The sequence below is a fragment of the Miscanthus floridulus genome, chromosome 5, assembly GCF_019320115.1.
Source record: "Miscanthus floridulus cultivar M001 chromosome 5, ASM1932011v1, whole genome shotgun sequence".
In the NCBI taxonomy this organism is placed as follows: domain Eukaryota; kingdom Viridiplantae; phylum Streptophyta; class Magnoliopsida; order Poales; family Poaceae; genus Miscanthus; species Miscanthus floridulus.
The window spans coordinates 16554467-16575850 of record NC_089584.1 but is presented as its reverse complement, the minus strand read 5'-3'; positions in this window follow the sequence as shown (position 1 = coordinate 16575850).

The window sequence follows — 21384 nt, the reverse complement described above, 5'->3', positions numbered from 1 at the left end:
ACCAAAAGGGGAAAAACTATTATGTGTTGCGTGGATAACCAATCTAGAGATCGCGTGGTTGAGTTGCATCGTGATCGTAAAACAGTGTACGTCTAAAATTATGTATTGAAAAAGTCAAAATATCTTACAACATATGGATTGGAAGGAGTATGTTTGTACGAGCGTAAAACTCCACGTGTGCAACGAAATTGTCTCAACCAATCTTACCTTCAGCATGGTTAGCGCTAATAATATATACCATTCTTAAATACCATGTGTAGACTGTACTCCTGCTTGTCCCAAAATAATCGTACTGGTCAAATTTTCTTTAGTTTAACTAGGTTTGTAAAAAATATCAGCAACATTTGTATCTTAAATAAGTTTATTGCAAAAATAGATTCAAGGATGTATCTAATGATACTAATTATACACTATAAATATTAATAGTTTTCTTGTATATATATTTGGTCAAAGTTAAAAATTCCTCGAGAAACGACAATGACACTTATTTGGGAGAGAGGGAGTATTGTTTAAACAATTGGATTGCATGTGTAGTGTTTAAATTTTCCAACATGGGGTCTTTTTCGAAAACAACCATATTATAAGCAGTGGGGTTCAAAATTTCGATAGAATTTTCCTAAAAATTTCACGAATTTTGGTAATTTCGAGGGTGATCGAAACAAAATTTTAAAATTTCGTATTACACTAATACATGTGTTTTATTATAAATATATAACTCTAGATTCATTTTTTCTATTGTTTATGTTGCATAATTTTTTACTCAATAGATGTATAGTCTTACATCATGCCAATATTTTGTTTAGATCAAATCATACTTCATCTTTTAAGTCTCCAAAAAAAAATAGCAAAATTTTGGCCAAATTTTGTGATTGTTACTGAAACTGAAAACCCTGTTAAGCAAGATTGCAAAGTGGACTTTTTTTATTAAATGAGTGTGCGAGAATGTTGAACTATATTGTGCGTAGTAATTTAATGTAAAGGCTCAACCGTGCGTGTGTTTGACTCCTCACCTAAAATATTTAACTGTTTGTCATTATTTTGGATGAGACTCTTTTATTTTTTAGATTGACACTTAGGCCAGTCTAAGTAGAAGTTTCATGAGAGTTTGATTTGCAATAAATACCTTGCCACACATTATTTTTGCTGGTAAAGTATTAATGAAGAGATCGAGAGAAGAAACAAGTTTTATGGGGACGAAATTATCTTAGCACGATTACCAACTCTCTATGAGTCTTAGAATTCAATGTTTATCAAACTATGGAATAAAACTTTGTATTAAGAGTGGATGTTTCATACAAGTTTTATTTTATTCTATATAACATGACAGTCTAGAAAATAATACAATAAAACTCTTCGTTAAGACTGGTTTTACAAAACTACCACATGAAAGAAGACGTTGCTAAGTTATTGCCACTTTTGATTACGTGACTCGCCAACTTCTGTTGCAAGCGGGTACAAGAAACAACTAAATTGCCCCCTCTTCCCACGTTGCTAAGTTATTGCCACTTTTGATTACGTGACTCGCCAACTTCTGTTGCAAGCGGGTACAAGAAACAACTAAATTGCCCCCTCTTCCCTCCCCCCTTTGTCATTTTCATGCTTCCTCCGGCTTCCTCGCTCTCAGGGACGGCCATTGCCTAACTTGACCGTGGGCCTTCACAAATAGACCTTGTTCCTCATCAGTCCATGGCCCATGGGCCATCGGAAAGGGGTGAGCCTACACAGGGCGGACAGCACGCGGTCGCGCGTGCTGGCAGGCAAGCAACGTGGCATGGAACAGTAGCGGCTCGGATGTGGTTCGGATGGTAGCGCGACTAGGTGGAGGAGCGGCAAAGCGAGTGTAAGCAATGGGCTAGCGTAGGGTGCATAGGTTTTTTTTGTTGTTGATGTTTTTATGCTCCATCTATTTCTGAATAAATAGTTTCCTAGAGTTGTTTTAAGTCAAACATTTTAAACTTTGACTGAATTTCTAAAAAGAAATGTTAAGATTTATGGTATGAAAATTAGTATCATTAAATTTACCATAGAACATATTTTCATAAGGTGTTCATTTTATGTCATATATGTTGTTACTAGTTTTTATAAAGTTAGTCAAACTTGGCACTGGATTCTAGGAATCGATTTATTTGGGGACGGAGGGAGTATTGAGGAGATACATTTAAATAATAGAAACTCAAACTCTTTTAAATTCAGGTTTGATGACTACTATGTGATGGTTTCTTTGAGATGGTCAAGGAAGTTCGGATAAGAGTAATGCCCCATTTGGTATAACTCTGCTTCAGTGGTGGAGTATCTTTTTTATGCTTAGACTCAACGAGCAACTTCACTAGTGGAGCAAAAAAAAATTTGAAAAAAAAAGTTTACTTGAGAAGCTAGGAGAAGTTGGTATTTTTAGTTTCATTCCGCACCTATCCTATGAGAGCAAGGTTTTAAGGATCTTCACTTGAGGGGCCGTTCCATTTTAACCCGTTTAGTAAAACAAAAATGTAACACACCGGTGTTATGCAAGCATTTAGGCACTGCAAATCATGCATATTATGCATCATCAAGCATCCTAATCATACATGCCTAATCATGTAAATAATAACTGAAACAATGCTTCGAAACATATGAAACATGCTCGTGAAACATGAATGTTGCATACACTTGTTTAGAGTTATTTTTGCCCTAATTATGCTTGCTAGGTTAGTAAAACATGTTTGGCTATAATTGTAAATCATCTAGAATTATTTAGCACAATTTTGGAGCAAAGTTTGTATTCAAACTTTTGACAAAATATGCTTTTGAAATTATTATTGAAAATGGTCAAAAATCCTCTCTATTTAGCTTTTGCTTCCCAATTCAAAATCTATGCAAAATTTTTAGTTGGTCCCTAAAGCAAAGTTGTAGAGGATTAAATTCTAAGCAACTTTTATTTTTGGGACATTTTCAAAAGAAGTCATTTTCTTGCTCAAAATGATACTTGAAAACTGATATTGAAAATTCATTGAAAACTAGAATTTGAAAAATTGTTTCTCTCTTTTAACGGGCCGCCGCCTCACTTCTGGCCCACAGCCGAAGCCGGCCCAGCGATCCTCCGCGCCGCGCCTTCGCCTCGGCCCAGCCCACCCCGCGCGCTGTCTTCTTCTCCCCCGCGCGTACGCGTCCGACCGCGTCAGGCATGCCGCGCCGCGTGGCGAGCGCATGCCGGCGACGGGCCGGGTGGCGTCCCGTGGCCCCCGCAAGCAAGCGCGCCTCGCCGTTTTCAAGCCACCCAGCTGCTTCTCCCAGCACTCCTCATTTCCTCTCCCGCGCTGCGTCTCTGCCTCGCCCCGCACCGAGCTGCTCGCCGCCTCGCCCCCAGCCCCGCCGCGAAATTGGCCGCCGGTGGTCCACCATTGCCCGCAATCGAGCACACGTCGCTCCGCCTCGCTCCCGGCACCTGGTGCTCGCTAGGGACACCATTTGAGCAAGGTACAGCTGCCTGCGTTTTCGCCGCCGTCGGTCATGGCGCCGCGCTTGACCCTGCCGTGGAAGGCTTCCCCGTCCCTTCTCCATCCCCTCGGGTAACCTGCTCGGGTTCGCCATCTTCTTGCTGGACCCAGCGCTCACGCCTGTTTGCCCGGTCGTGGCCGGCAACGGCCGCCGGCCCGCTGGCAGCGGCCGCACCGCCATGGCGCCTGGAACGCCGGCGTGGCGTGGCGTCTCGCCTCGGCCGAGCTGGGCCAGGTCGGCCTTGGGCCAGAGCCCAGAGCCAGGCCATCACCTTTCCCTTCGCTCGGTTGCGTAGGCCGAAAGCGGCCATGGGCCAGTCGTTTCCATGGGCCGGCCCAGTAGCAATAGGAAAATTGTTTTCGGTTTTTCTTTTATTATTTGGGAAGAGAAATACTTTGGAAAATGTTTGTGTACTCATTTTGGCTCTAAATTTGTTGAAACAAATTTTGTTGTGTTCCTTGTCACCAGATCTACATGATAAAAATATTGCATGTCATTTTTGAGATACTTTTCTGTAGAGCTTTATTTAATTCTTGATATTGCTGATATCTTGTAAAATGTGTAGTAAAACCTATATGTATCAGAAAAATATGCTTCCAAGTTTGTTACTCTTCTTGTGTAATGTACTTCCTAGGAAAAATATATGCCATGCATGTCCTGTAGAAAAATTGTGAGATGTAGTTCAAGTGCCTTTAATGGCTGATTTTTGTTATTTTTGCTAGAGAGCAAAATTTGTATAAAACATGCATGTGATAATTTTTGTACAGTGATTATTTACTGTTTAGAACCTAGGAAAAATACTAAATCTGTTGTTTGACACTTTTCATAATACAAAGTATTTTCATGCTCATAATTAGGTCCAAGCTTGTCATTTTTGTGTAGGCTATTCCACTTATCCAAATGCCATAAAATTCTGATGGTAGACTACTTAGGGTAGTACTGTGCTATGGTAATTTTCTAAGATTTTTCTAAGCTATAAAAATAGATGTTGCTATTCAAACCTATTATTAATTAGGGTTTAATCAAATGTTGCTTTATGCATGATTAAGAAATTAGTGAAGCTTTGGTGTATCTTTGAAGCATTTAATGAGATGTGTTGACTTAGCATCTTAATAGTAGAAGAGAATGCAGTAGATGACATGTGCTTGTAGTACATGTTCTTGGATAATGTTGACTACCTTGCATGCAAGCATATTCATTGTGTTTATTTCATCCGATGCACCTTTTGCATAAGCACTTACGCACATGCATCATACAGGATCGCAAACCGAGAGCCCAATCGTCATACCCGAGGAGCCCGAGGAGCAGCTCAAGTTGCAGCCACAGGAAGTGACCGAAGCAGACGAGGAGGACGTTGAGGAACTTCCGGAGTGCCCCGATCACCGCCCGAGCTCCTTCGAGAGAGGCAAGCCCCAGAGCATTTTTCTCCCTGGTTTGCAATTATTAATTAAATGCTTTACCTTAATTGCTGCATTATGTTCAGGAGTTGTTTGCAACCGTTGCTGCATTATACCTTGTCTACCTTTGTTATACTACATCCTTGTTACCCTAGTATCCGCAGTCGAGTCAATGCTTAGCTGGCTTAGACCGATAGAAGTCAGGTGATTTCCTGTCACCTGCGAGCTATAGGTGGTTACCTGGATCTGCTTGGAGAACTATGTAGTCATGGTATAACTAAGTGTTAATTGAAGTTGAGACTGGACGGAGACTTATAGAGTTTTGGACTAGTAGTGCTTTCTGTCTGTGTCGATTAAGGACCGACCGTTGTTGGGCCTCAGGTCATGTGAACGCATGCCTTACATTTAGCTGGCCGAATAAAGTACCTTTCGACCATGAAGCTGGGAGATTATTCGGGCCGAGTAGATTGCCCGCAGCGCAATATGCCGGAGCAGGTGTGGTAGGACACTGGGGGCGCGATGATAAGACCAAAGGGCAGTCGATCGGCCCCTGGGTACATGTGGTTCCTGGCAAACTCGAGATTCCTAGGATAGTTGACTCGGTGACCGATACCTCACTTTAGCGGGTGAGTGAGGTTTGTGTAAGGAATAAATCACCAGCTGGTTAGGAATCGATTCGAATCGCCATCGCTCCTGGATAGTGAGCACTTGACTTGAGTGACTTCATCGTAGTAATGTTGATGGAACACTTGGACAGTTATAATGAATATGACATTATGGAAGTTGTTAATGATCATTGGTTATCATTATTTGCTTAATCACATGCTTGCTCTAGTATAGGTGCAAATGTAGTCGACAGGTTAATAATAATTAACTTGATAATAATGCTTTTGGAAAGGTTCTTGAAATGCTAAAAATGCCTCTTTTTGCAAATGAGTCAGCTACCCTACTATAAAGCCCTTCATAATCCTTGATGTCACCTTATTTTCGGTTATGTCGGGTAAGTCTAGCTGAGTACCTTCTCGTACTCAGGGTTTTATTCCCACTTGTTGTAGATGGGTAGATGTATTACGGCTACTGTATCAACTGCCTTTATCCTACGATGGGTGATGCTTAGGACCATGGGCATGGTCATTCCTTATGTCTCGTCTGATGCTTTTGTTGGAGATGATCATTAGCTGGCACTGTATTTGAACTCCGTGTGAGTGTGTGTGGTTTTGAACAAATGGCTTCCGCTACTTTTATTCGAACTCGTTTGTAATAACTATGTTTAAACTCTGATGTATCTGAGATGCGAACTTTTATGTAATATGTGATGGCGACCGCTAAACTTATTATGATCTTGGCTGGTATGTGAGTTGGTTTAAATCCTTCGTGATTTTACGGACTACCGGGTTATACGGGCTTAAGTTTGCTAAATCGTCTGCTCTGGCGGATGATTTTCTTACTTAATTTCGTATAATTGGTCGGTTCTGTTACAGCTGGCATCAGAGCATGGTTTAGCGTGTCACTGTTCACAAGTGTATTTAAAATAAAAAGGCATTTGAAAAACGTGATTTCCAAACTAAAAAGTGTGCCAGTGGTCATATCCTTTATGCCCAGTTAAGGACTCTAGGTGGCTTAATTAAGTACTAACTTGGGGTTCTTGCATCATATTTCTCTTTTAGTCGCTCATACGGCGTGCTATTGTATGAGTGCCACTTGTTTGAGTGGTAATGTATGGATCATTTGCCTCTACGCCTCGGTAAGTGTGAGTTGTGAGAGCATGATCGGATACACCGCCGATCTAGGGTGAATGCTTATATGATGCTGGAGTAATTACATGTTCTACGCATGTTTTACAAAGGTATCTCATGTGTGGGTATTCCATCTGTTGAGGCGATGCCGTCAATAGGACGATGGTTCGGGTAGTTACTACCGTTGTACATGTATCTAGGGATTCGTGTAGAGCGTGTAGATAAAATTTACTTGCTTTTATGCATTCATTGGGAATTGGGCTGAAATGAATCTTCTGCTAGGTACATAACAACGTTATCAGTGTAGAACGTATTAGATACGTATTTGAGAGATCGTTTGTATGCCACCGAATTCGTCGCTAGAAATTATTTATTTCATAAGTTTGTGAGAACGTACGGCACGTACATACATCATATTACTTGTGCATTTCATTCATGTCATGCATTCCTCCCCTTATAAATTGATTATCTCATTTTGATAAAAGTTGTATCACCTAAATATGTTCCCACGGGGTAATAAAAGAAATTTTGCTACAGATGGCCCGCACGAAGCAGACTGCCCGTAAGTCCACCGGAGGAAGAGCACCTTGACGTCCATTGGCCCTGAGGGAGCACCGCACCATGGACACCTTCTTGAGTGAGTTTGGCATGCCGACCTTGCTTTGGAGAGTGCTCCATGATGTGGGGTACCCAGAGGGTCAAGAGCCGGTGTACTATTGGAATGAGAGCCAGTTAGCAGAGGATGGACTTGCAGTGGTAGAGATCATGGTTCCTGCTCTTGGTGATGCTCCAGAGTGGGATGGTTGGCACTTGGAGTTTGAGGGTCGCACTCCTATTGAGGGTGCAGAGGGAGCAGCTTTCCGTGTCATCAGGGATATCATGAGCAGATTTCCTAGTGAGCTTACAGCAGCTCTAGCTGGCACCTTTCCTAGGGATGATCCTCGTGATGCTATTTGGGTTCAGCCTCAGGGAAGTGCCTTGGTCAGAGGTCCAGCTGAGGGATAGGCTAGCGACAACCATGCTATGAGTGCTATGTTCGCCGCCATCAGAGCGTATGAGGGTCTTGAGAGTACCTACTGGACTTTGACTAGCTTACGTGGTCATGATAAGCTCAAGGTGAGAAAGTAGAAGAAGAAGCAGGCACGTGTTATAGCTAGTTTGCAGGAGCAGTTGGCTGATATGAGCTTACAGCGAAACCAGGCGGTAGAGAGAGGTGATAGAGCTATGCAGCGGGTGCATACGTTGACTCAAGCCAACAACAATGCAGACCGCATGATTGGACAGTTGGTTCAGGAAAGGAATGAAGCCTAGGACGAGAGGGACCTTCTGCTGCAGAGGGTCGATGAGCTAGAGGAGTACAACGTCAACCTACATGAGGAGTTTCACGCGCTCTACAATGGGGTTGGCCCATATGCTCCTCTAGACGCCGCTGGTATGGACATCGACGACGACGATGAGAACGAGCCTATAGTTTCACCTAGGGGCGATGGTGACGTCTCTGACCCCGACTGATGACCCCGAGGAGTAGGCTAGTTGCCTTGCGCTAGTGTTTAGGTCCTGTCGTGATGACCTTTCTTTTGTTGGCTTGTAACCTAATGTATCTTGCTTCGAACTTATGAGACTTGGCATGTGATTGGAACTTGGCTAGTAATGCGATATCTGAACACATAAAAGTCCAGTGTATGTATGCTGGCAATTTGGTTGTATGGACGCGATGTTTGCATTTGAAGTAATTTAATTAGTGATGTTGTTTTAATTGGGATGCGATTATTGTGCCTCTGTTTTATTGTATGAATTTATTCTCTCCAGTAAATTTAGTACGGCATAATTTTTCCTTCACTCACAATTATTCCAGCTTCACTCAATCATTACTTGTTGCTGAAATATGCAGATGACAAACACTCGCCGTACCACTTATGAGGCCACTGAGACCGGTGCTAATGGTGCTGGGACCGGTGGTGGTGGTGGAAACCACGGCAACAACAATGAGCCCCCCATGAACCACATTTGCCACCTCCTCCCCCGTTTACCCTAGAGGTGTTCCTCACACAGTTGCTCGGGAGTCAGCGCAACACGGAACAATCCTAGAAGAACATGGAGGATTTTCTACGTACCATCGCCAACAATGTTCAGCGTGGTAACAATCAGGGTGGTGGCATTGGGGTGAATCAGTATAGCAGCTTCAAAGATTTTATGGACACCAGGCCGCCAATATTCAAGGAAGCAATAGAACCACTCGATGCTGAAGAATGGATCAACACTATGGAAGATAAATTCCATGTGTTAAGGATGACTGAGGTATTGAAAACTGAGTATGCTGCACATCAGTTGCAAGGACCAGTGGGAATGTGGTGGAAGCACCATCGCACCACCTTCCCTCCAAATGCTCAGATTACAGTGGAGAGAGTTCGCTGAGGCCTTCCGTGGAGTTTATATTCCACCCGGCTGACCGAGATGAAGTTGGGAGAGTTCTTGGTGTTGAATCAGGGCACCAAGACCATGACGCAATATTTGCATGCTTTCAATAACTTGTGTCATTATGCTCCCGACATGGTTGACACTGATGCTAAGAGAATCGCCAGTTTCAAGAGAGGACTCAATCCAAAGATGATGAAGCATGTGGGTACCAACACCCGTGCCAGATTCAATGACTTCATCAGTGATTGTCTGAAGCAGGAAAAGAACAACAACGCCTAGCACCGCAGCTAAGACTCGCAAGAGAGCCCTAGAAGGTGGTCCGTCCCAAGCAAGAGCACCTGCGGGAGGTCGTCCTCCCTATCATCCATCGGCACCTGGCGCTAGGTTCAGGCCACCACAGTAGAGAGGTCAGAATTTCTGGGGACCCCAGAAGCCTTACAAGATGGCAGTACAGTCTAACAAGGTAGCCGCAACTACGCTACAGGGTAGTTCCAAGGGAGCTGTGGGATCTACTGGTACAGTGAGGGGACCCTGCTATAATTGTGACCAACCCGGCCACTTCTCAAGGTTCTGTCCCTATCCACCCAAGAAGAAGCAGTAGACCTATAATGCTCGGGTGCATAGTACGACTATGGATGAGATTCCTAAGGGAGAGCCCAGTAACCGCTGGTAAGTTTCCTTTCAACCAAAACCCTACAGTTGTTCTATTTGATTCTGGATCATCGCATTCTTTTATGAGTCAAGCATTTGCACAGAAACATGAACAATTATGCACTAGAATTGGGTTATGGTTACCGTATAAGTTCAGCAGGGGCTGATGTTCTGACCAATCGGATGGTTCGAGGGGCAACCCTTGAATTAGGTAGCAGAAAGTTTTGAGTGAACCTGATAGTTATGCTTGGGCTAGTTCTGGATGTCATTATAGGGATGAATTGGATGAAGGATTGGGGAGCAGTTATAGATACATGAAGTTAGGTACTTACCCTTAAGGATCCCCTATGTGAGGGTACTTTCCAAGTACCATTGCCTCGGAGAACAGACCTTATAAGTGTGACATGTGCTACTAAAGTTATTCCTATTCATCAGATTCTGGTAGTGTGTGAGTTTCTGGATGTATTCCCGGATGAGCTACCTGGTCTTCCGCCAGATACGGATATTGAGTTTGGAATTGAGTTAATCCCCAGAACTAGCTCCGATTTCAAGGAGACCCTATCGGATGCCTCCAGATGAATTAGTTGAGCTGAAGAAGCAACTAGAAGAGTTATCAAAAAAGGGGTTTATCCGGCCAAGCAAGTCTGAATGGGGATGCCCCGCCTTGTTTGTGAAGAAGAAGAAAGAGGGCACATTGAGAATGTGCGTAGATTACAGGCCACTTAACATTGTAACCATCAAGAATAAGTATCCCTTGCCTCATATTGATGTTCTGTTTGACCAGTTAGCCAAGGCTAAGGTGTTCTCAAAGATAGATTTGAGATCCGATTATCATCAGATCAAGATTAGGCCACAAGATATACCGAAAACCGCATTTTTCACCAGATACGGGTTGTATGAGTATCTTGTCATGTCCTTTAGCTTGACAAATGCTCCTGCATACTTTATGTTTTTGATGAATACAGTTTTCATGCCTAGAATTGGATAAGTTCGTGGTTGTGTTCATTGATGACATTCTGGTGTACTCCGAAAACGAGAAGGATCATGAAGAGCATCTGAGAATTGTCTTGACCAGACTTAGAGATCATCAGCTCTATGCTAAGTTTAGCAAATGCGAATTCTGGTTGAAGAAAGTTCCTTTCCTTGGTCACATTCTGTCAGAAAATGGAGTTTCAGTCGATCCAAGTAAGGTGCAAGAGGTTATGGATTGGAAGGCACCGACCACAGTTCCTGAGGTTAGAAGTTTCTTAGGATTAGCCGGTTACTATCGTCGTTTTATACCGGACTTCTCGAAGATTGCCAAGCCAATGACAAGTCTGCTACAAAAAGATCACAAGTTCGTGTGGACAGAGGAGTGTGAAGCAGCTTTCCACACCTTGCGGAAACTGTTGACCACTGCTCCTGTTCTCGCACAACCGGACATCGAGAAACCATTTGATGTGTTTTGCGACGCATCTAAAACTAGTTTGGGCTGTGTTCTTATGCAAGAAGGAAGAGTCATTGCTTATGCCTCACATCAATTGAGAAAGCACGAGGGCAACTATCTGACACATGATCTTGAACTTGCTGCAGTTGTGCATGCCCTAAAAATTTGGAGACATTATCTACTTGGTAATGTGTGCAATATTTTCACTAGATCGCAAGAGTCTTAAGTACATCTTTACCCAACCCGAGCTAAACATGAGACAACGAAGATGGTTGGAATTGATCAAAGATTACAACTTGAATGTGCAATATCATCCTAGAAAGGCCAATGTAGTGGCAGATGCTTTGAGCAGAAAGTCACATTGCTTGAATGTGCAGCCATTACTTGAAGATGGGTTCGATCTGATGCATCCTGCTGTGTTACATAGTATTCAGATTAGTTGCTCTTTGGAGAGTAAGATAATAGAAGGCCAGAAAATAGACAAGGGAATATTCCACATCAAAGAGAAAATAAAAGAAAAGCCGTCTAAGCACTTTAAAGTGGATGAACAGGGCGTGTTGTGGTTTGACGACCGTCTTGTGGTTCCTAAGGATCGAGAGCTTAGGAATAAACTCATGGATGAAGCTCACCTTTCTAAGCTATCTATCCATCCGAGGAAGTAGTAAGATGTATCAAGAACTAAGACCTCGTTATTGGTGGACCAAAATGAAGAAAGAAGTTACAGCATATGTTGCCAGATGTGACACGTGTTGTAGAGTGAAAGCTATTCATATGAAACCTGCTGGTTTGTTGCAACCTTTGTCCATCCCTAGTTGGAAGTGGGATGCTATAAGTATGGATTTTATCTCGGGTTTGCCCACTACTCAAAAGGGACATGATTCGATTTGGGTGATTGTGGATTGTCTTACCAAGACCGCTCATTTCCTACCTGTCACGACAACTTATCGACCACCTCAATATGCCGAGAAGTATATTGCAGAAATTGTGAGGTTGCATGGCATACCAAAGACTATAGTATCTGATAGAGGGCCATAGTTCATGGCTCACTTTTGGGAACATTTGCACAAAGGCTTGGGAACTAGTTTAATTCGTAGTATCCGCTTATCATCCTCAGACAGATGGTCAGACTGAACGAGTGAATGCTGTTCTAGAGGATATGTTAAGAGCCTGTGTGTTGTCTTCTAGGGGATTCATGGGAGTCATGGTTACCATTAGCTGAGTTTGCTTACAATAATAGTTATCAAGAAAGCATCAAGATGGCTCCATTCGAAGCTTTGTATGGCAGAAAATGTAGAACACCACTAAATTGGGTCGAGCCAGGAGATAGAAGGTATTATGGCATTGACTTTGTAGAAGAGGCCAAGAAGAAAGTTCATATTATTCAACAAAATATGAAGGCGGCCCAATCGCGTCAGAAAAGTTATGCAGACAGAAGAAGGAGACCCCTTGTGTTTGAAGTTGGTGACTATGTTTATCTGAAGGTCACGCCAATGAAGAAGAAACGGTTTGGAGTCCGGAGAAAGCTTGCCGCTAGATTCATAGGACCATACAAGATCTTGGAAAGAAGAGGTCTAGTAGCTTATAAGTTAGAGTTACCTGAGACAATGAGTACCGTCTTCCCAGTTTTCCATGTATCACATCTCAAGAAGTGTTTGTAGTGTTCCGGAGGAAAGAATAGAACCTCGGGGCATCCAACTCAAATCAGATTTGGTGTATCGTGAGCAACCGATCCGTGTGTTAGACACTAAAGAATGTGCTACTTGGAATAGTGTGGTGAAAACATACAAGATACAGTGGGATCATCATGATGAGGGAGATGCAACTTGGGAAACGGGAGAATATCTACAAAAAGCTTATGAAGATTTTTATAACATATGGTTCGTAACCCAAATCTCGGGACGAGATTTTTATAACGGGGGAGGGCTATAACACCCTCGGTGTTATGCAAGCATTTAGGCACTGCAAATCATGCATATTATGCATCATCAAGCATCCTAATCATACATGCCTAATCATGTAAATAATAACCTAAAACAAGGCTTCAAAACATATGAAACATGCTCGTGAAACATGAATGTTGCATACACTTGTTTAGAGTAATTTTTGCCCTAATTATGCTTGCTAGGTTAATAAAACATGTTTGGCTATAATTGTAAATCATCTAGAATTATTTAGCACAATTTTTGGAGCAAAGTTTGTATTCAAACTTTTGACAAAATAGGCTTTTGAAATTATTATTGAAAATGGTCAAAAATCCTCTCTATTTAGCTTTTGCTTCCCAATTCAAAATCTATGCAAAATTTTTAGTTGGTCCCTAAAGCAAAGTTGTAGAGGATTAAATTCTAAGCAACTTTTATTTTTGGGACATTTTCAAAAGAAGTCATTTTCTTGCTCAAAATGATACTTGAAAACTAATATTGAAAATTCATTGAAAACAGAATTTGAAAAATTGTTTCTCTCTTTTAACGGGCCGCCGCCTCACTTCTGGCCCACCAGCCGAAGCCGGCCCAGCGATCTCCCCGCGCCCGTGCCTTCGCCTCGGCCCAGCCCACGCCCGCGTGCCTGTCTTCCTTCTCCCTCCTGCGCGCGTACGCATCCGATCGCGTTAGGCATGCCGCGCCGCGTGGCGAGCGCATGCCGGCGACGCCGGCCGGGTGGCGTCTCGTGGCCCCCGCAAGTAACCACGCCTCGCCGTTTTCAAGCCACCACAGCTCCGCTTCTCCCAGCACTCCTCATTTCCTCTCCCACGCTGCGTCTCTGCCTCGCCCCGCACCGAGCTCTGCTCGTGCCGCCCTCGCCACCGCAGCCCCGCCGGCGAAATTGGCCGCCGGTGGTCCACCATTGCCCGCAATCGAGCACACGTCGCTCCGCCTCGCTCCCCAGCATCTGGTGCTCACTACAGGGTCACCGTTTGAGCAAGGTACAGCTGCCTCACGCATTTTTGCCACCATCGGTCATGGCGCCGCCGCGCTTGACCTGCCATGGAAGAGCTTTCCCCGTCCCTTCTCCATCTCCTCGGGTAACCTGCTCAGGTTCGCCATCTTCTTGCGGACCCAGCGCTCACGCCTGTTTGCCCAGTCGTGGCCGGCAACGGCCGCCGGCCCGCTTGGCAGCGGCCGCACCGCCGTGGCGCCTGGAACGCCGGCGTGGCGTGGCGTCTCGCCTCGGCCGAGCTAGGCCAGGTCGGCCTTGGGCCAGAGCCCTAGAGCCAGGCCATCGCCTTTCCCTTCGCTCGGTTGCGCAGGCCGAAAAGCGGCCGTGGGCCAGTCGTTTCCATGGGCCGGCCCAGTAGCAATAGGAAAATTGTTTTCGGTTTTTCTTTTATTATTTGGGAAGAGAAATACTTTGGAAAATGTTTGTGTACTCATTTTGGCTCCAAATTTGTTGAAACAAATTTTGTTGTGTTCCTTGTCACCAGATCTACATGATAAAAATATTGCATGTCATTTTTGAGATACTTTTCTGTAGAGCTTTATTTAATTCTTGATATTGCTGATATCTTGTAAAATGTGTAGTAAAACCTATATGTATCAGAAAAATATGCTTCCAAGTTTGTTACTCTTCATGTGTAATGTACTTCCTAGGAAAAATATATGCCATGCATGTCCTGTAGAAAAAATGTGAGATGTAGTTCAAGTGCCTTTAATGGCTGATTTTTGTTATTTTTGCTAGAGAGCAAAATTTGTATAAAACATGCATGTGATAATTTTTGTACAGTGATTATTTACTGTTTAGAACCTTGGAAAAATACTAAATCTATTGTTTGACACTTTTCATAATACAAAGTATTTTCATGCTCATAATTAGGTCCAAGCTTGTCATTTTTGTGTAGGCTATTCCACTTATCCAAATGCCATAAAATTCTGATGGTAGACTACTTAGGGTAGTACTGTGCTATGGTAATTTTCTAAGATTTTTCTAAGCTATAAAAATAGATGTTGCTATTCAAACCTATTATTAATTAGGGTTTAATCAAATGTTGCTTTATGCATGATTAAGAAATTAGTGAAGCTTTGGTGTATCTTTGAAGCATTTAATGAGATGTGTTGACTTAGCATCTTAATAGTAGAAGAGAATGCAGTAGATGACATGTGCTTGTAGTACATGTTCTTGGATAATGTTGACTACCTTGCATGCGAAGCATATTCATTGTGTTCATTTCATCCGATGCACCTTTTGCGTAAGCACTTATGCACATGCATCATACAGGATCGCAAACCGAGAGCCCAATCGTCATACCCGAGGAGCCCGGGGAGTAGCTCGAGGTGCAGCCGCAGGAAGTGACCGAAGCAGACAAGGAGGACGTTGAGGAACTTCCAAAGTGCCCTGATCACCGCCCGAGCTCCTTCAAGAGAGGCAAGCACCGGAGCATTTTTCTCCCCGATTTGCAATTATTAATTAAATGCTTTACCTTAATTGCTGCATTACGTTCAGGAGTTGTTTGCAACCGTTGCTGCATTATACCTTGTCTACCTTTGTTATACTACATCCTTGTTACCCTGGTATCCGCAGTCGAGTCAATGCTTAGCTGGCTTAGACTGGTAGAAGTCGAGTGATTTCCTGTCACCTACGAGCTATAGGTGTTTACCTGGATCTACTTGGAGAACTATGTAGTCATGGTATAACTAAGTGTTAGTTGAAGTTCAGACCAGGACGGAGACTTATAGAGTTTTGGACTGTAGTGCTTTTCGTCTGTGTCGATTAAGGACCGACCGTTGTTGGGCCTCTGGTCATGTGAACGCATGCCTTACATTTAGCTGGCCCAATAAAGTACCATTCGACCATGAAGCTGGGAGATTATTCGGGCCGAGTAGATTGCCTCGCAGCGCACTATGCTAGAGCAGGTGTGGTAGGACACGGGGGCGTGATGATAAGACCAAAGGGTAGTCGGTCGACCCCTAGGTACATGTGGTTCCTAGGCAAACTCGAGATTCCTGGATAGTTGACTCGGTGACCGATACCTCACTTTAGCGGGTGAGTGAGGTTTGTGTAAGGAATAAATCACCAGCTGGTTAGGAATCGATTTCGAATCGCCATGGCTCCTGGATAGTGAGCACTTGACTTGAGTGACTTCATCGTAGTAATTGTTGATGGAACACTTGGATAGTTATAATGAATATGACATTATGGAAGTTGTTAATGATCATTGGTTATCATTATTTGCTTAATCACAATGCTTGCTCTAGTATAGGTGCAAATGTAGTCGATAGGTTAATAATAATTAACTTGACAATAATGCTTTTGGAAAGGTTCTTGAAATGCTAAAAATGCCTCTTTTTGCAAATGAGTCAGCTACCCTACTATAAAGCCCTTCATAATCCTTGGTGTCACCTTATTTTCGGTTATATCGGGTAAGTCTAGCTGAGTACCTTCTCGTACTCATGGTTTTATTCCCACTTGTTGCAGATGGGCAGATGTATTATGGCTACTGTATCAACTGCCTTTATCCTGCGATGGGTGATGCTTAGGACCATAGGGCATGGTCATTCCTTACATGTCTTGTCTGATGCTTTTGTTGGAGATGATCATTAGCCTAGGCACTATATTTGAACTCCAGTGTGAGTGTGTGTGGTTTTGAACAAATGGCTTCCGCTACTTTTATTCGAACTCGTTTGTAATAACTATGTTTAAACTCTGATGTATCTGAGATGCGAACTTTTATGTAATATGTGATGGCGACCGCTAAACTTATTACGATCTTGGCTGGTATGTGAGTTGGTTTGAAATCCTTCATGATTTCACGGACTACCGAGTTATATGGGCTTAAGTTTGCTAAATCGTCTGCTCTGGCGGATGATTTTCTTACTTAATTTCATATAATTAGTCGGTTCTATTACAAAAAAGTTCCAAACAGCACTTGAAGTTGCTGGAGCTGTGTAAAACAGGGCATTGCAGATGGTGCTCTCGTATCTTTCTCTTGATGTGACTTATACCTTCATCTGACTGCTGCAGCTCTATGATTTTGCTCTCAAGTGAACAACTGATAGTGATATTGTGTAGTACAATAGGATGTAACAAATTAAAGCCATCTTCCAACAATGCTTCGTCAGTGTTGCAATGAGATTTCTGACTGAGTGCATCGGCTACAACATTGGCTTTCCCAGGATGGTAATGCACTTCCAAATTGTAGTCCTTAATTAGCTCTAGCCATCTTCGTTGTCTCATGTTCAGCTCTGGTTGGGTAAAGATATACTTGAGACTTTTTGTCGCGGAACCGACCAATTTATAAGAGTACTAGTACAATGGCATCCCACAAGCAGGTCGCACTATCATACTTGAACCCATATAAACCCGGTAGTCCGTCGAGTACCACTGATGGGTCTCGATAAACGATTTACAACAACCAAGATCGTACAGGATTCAACATACATGCCACATATTACATAAAGTTCATAGATACATGTCATCATCAGAGTACGAATAAAAGTTATTACAAACCGAGTTTGATAGAATAAAGCAGAAGCAATTAAGTTCGAAAATAAAGTTTCCAACATAGTTTGATACAGTGCCAAGTAGGATCATGGTCCATAAAAGCAAAGATAGGAATTAATAAAGAAGCATGCCCAAGGCTTACTCCTCATCCACAGTGGGATAGAAGCAACTCTTGCAATAACCGTGATACACAGTGCCATCTGCAACAATGGGAAAATAAAACCCTGAGTATGAGAAGGTACTCAGCTAGACTTACCCATCATGAACCAGAAATAAATGACTCCAAGGATTATGCAAGGCTGTATAGTGGACGTAACTTGACAACATTTTGCGTAAAAGTAATTAACGTAGTTGGACCATTACGATGCCTTATCAAGTTAATTATAACTATCCATTTCTAGATTAGCAACTATCCTGTGCCAAACATATGGTATATCATTTAGAAGCATACAATAGTAACCATAGCAGGTATTGTAATTCCATATTCATCCGAACCATCATGTTTCATAACACAGTTACTATGATGTTGGGACTAGCCAAGTTTCTCACTATCCGGGAGAGACGGTGATTCGAATCGATTTCAACCAGCTGGGAATTTATTCCTAACATAAACCTAGGTCTACCAGCCACGATAGCCTTAGGTCACCTTTGGTACAACTCAGGTACACATTTCACGGGTTCGTACCATGCCACACAATCTGGAACACCAGATGCCAGGATGCTCAGGCCAAGCCTACCCTTAGGCTTAGTCTGATCGTTCCCCGGAAGGAGCGCACAATAGAACAGGTCCCGGCCTGAGTTGAATTACTCGGCTTCGCGGTCGGAACAAGTTATCCAGCCAGCTAAGTGAGAGGCATGCGTTCAATCTTGTCAGAAGCGCCAACAATGGTATGGTCCTTAATTGACACAAACAGGGATAGATCCACACCCAAGACCTCCATGCCTTGTTGCTTCTCTATCGACTTCCCATCCGGTCTTGATTTTCTTTTACCCCATGGTTCTATTCCACGATAGCAAATATAGCCAACCATGCTCCGGTATCCACCTATATCTCGCAGGTGACAGGATATCACCTGACTTCTACCGGTCTAAGCATGGCTAAGCATATATTCGATCCTGGACCTATACCGGTTAAAGGTGTAATATCTGGACAAGGAATTTATATGCATCAAGTGGTTCCACTCAACTCTTATAACCTAATGCATCAATCATAAGTACTTAAGTAAACATTTATAAATTACTGGGAGACTTAGAATGCTCTGGGGCTTGCCTCACAGAAAGGAAGTAGGGCGGTGGTCAGGACACTCCGGAAGCTCTTCAGGATTCTGCTCCACGCCTTCAGGAGCTGCAGCTTGCGGATTCTCCTGCTGGTCCCCTTCCTCTGCTTCTTCGAATTCTAGCAACATTATCTTTTCCTCTGATCCTAGATGCATGAATATGGCATAAGTATTACGAATGCATATATGTTAACAAGTGCATCATGTTTATTGAGTAGGTGCATATCTCTTCTCGATTATTTAATTATCTACTTCCACAATGCATCGACTATACCACCAAACAACAGCTACTTGTTTCGCTTATAACTGGAGTTCTACTAATCCAAATCCAGTGATCTTAGACTTTCTGGAAAGCTTATCAAATTATCTACAACTTTGTTATTAAGCATTTTTACAGCAAACATCATCCCTATCATGCAACTTATCAAACTACAGAATCTATCCGGAATCTTTTTAATTTTGCATTTTAAAGCAACGATACTTCTACTTCATGTAATCACTCAAAATTTGGCAACATAAAGTCCACCAACAGTTTAAGCATACCAAATACATTTAAGATAAGATAATGGTGAAGCCCAAACTATTTATTTAAATGCCTTTATTATTTTACTGAGATATTTAGGTTAAATAATAAACATATACCAGATGTACTTCATAAATTCTCAAAAATTTACAGTGCCTTAATAATGCTATCAAAGGACTACTATAAAAATTTCATGTCAATTTGCCAAGTAGAACATCCTATACAAAAATGACAAGGCAACAATGCTTGAAATAGCATAATTAGAAAACCCTATTGAAAAGTGTCAAGCAACAGATTTCCTATTTTTCTTAGCATCATATACTACTAGGATAACCTCCAACAAATTTCATGAGTATTGGATTCCTAAAGAATTTATAAAAATTTACACAAGGATCTCCTAATTATAAAAGAAAAATCTATAACTACAAATCTACACATGCACTCATCTTCAAATTTTTACCAGAGCTCATATATGCTAAGACTAGCTTACCACAAAACTTTCATAATTTTTGGAGCACAAGAACTCAAGATATAAAATAAACAAATTTGAATGCATTCAAAAGCACATTTCAAATCTCTATTTAAATCTCCAAAAATTTCTACTATAAATGTCAAGAACATATTTTTCCTAAATACTACACTTCCTAAGGAACACTACACAATTTATTGCACAATTTTTGAAGCTACCAAACTGGAGATCTAAAATTCACAAAATATATGAAATCTGCATTCAAAATGAACTAGCTTTAGTACATGGAGTCGCTGACAAGCGGGACCCACTGGTCAGTTGACCCCACTGGTTAGCGAGACAAAACAGAGCACGACGGCGCTGCTCAACGCTGCGCGGCTAGAGCTCGTCGACGACGAGTCCACCGGCGGTGACGTCTTCACGACATGACCCCCACTATCTCCTGGACCTATTGACCTACTTGACCGAGCCTATCGTCGGAGCTAAGTATGGTGGCGGCATTCATGGCGGCATGGCGGAGCCAGACAACAACGCTACACCGGTGGAGGCCACGACGAAGCACTAAAAGGTGCAGACGAGCTTCTGGGGGCTCAGGTGAACCTAACACACACGGTTGCATGGCCGACAGTGGAGGGAGGTGCCCCAGCCACTGTGATGGGCGCGGTGGGGATGCTCCGGTGAGCTAGCGCACGACGCTGTTGCTTACCAAGTGCGGTCAGCGAGCGCGGGTGGAGGCAGTGGGTTGCTGGGGAGCTAGTGGTGCTGCTGCGGTGATGAATGGATGGCTCATCGCGAGCCTGCGCAGGCTATGACGACGGCGGTGCTGCGGGAGCTCGGTGGCATTGCCTGGTTCCGCGGCGAGAGCAAGGGAGGGCGCTGGAGAGGGAGAGAGCTAGCGGGAGGGAGTGGGAATGGAGTGGGCACACGCGGGGTGATAATGGCTGGCTCAGGCCTAGTGCTGCCCGGTGGATCAAAGCAGCGGCGATGCGCGGCCTTCATCGCATCCATGTGGCATTCGCGTTCTGGCGCTGGTCGGCCACCGAGCGCTGGTTCTGTTCGTCAGTCATCCACGAAGCCAAGCCTGACAGCGGGTTTTGCAATCGAAATAACTCCCTATGCAAAGCGATTCAGTGAATTCTTTCAGAACAAAAGTCATAGTCCTAAGTACCATCTCCAAATGTTGTTCAATGATCTCGTGCTAATTCGCAACATAAACTGAGTTATATCATACCAAAGGTCGGGCTGACACCACTGTCAGGGCATGACTTAGAACAAAAACGGCTAAGTGTTGCAAATGTTGATTTTTCTGATTTTTGTGATCCAATTTCACACATGCTAGGAGCTGAATCAGTTAGTGACCCAAAAATAAAAGTTGTTCCTTATGTCAAATACTACAACTTTGCTTTAGTGATCTCCTCCATGCAAGGTTTCTAACACCTAGTTCAAACTTGGTCAAACAAGCTACATTCAAAGGATGGTACATACTTGAACTATGACATAATGACCTAATTAGCCCTAGTCATAAATACCAAAGTTGTTCATGATGATATACTAAACATGTTTAAGCTATTTGCAAGGTCA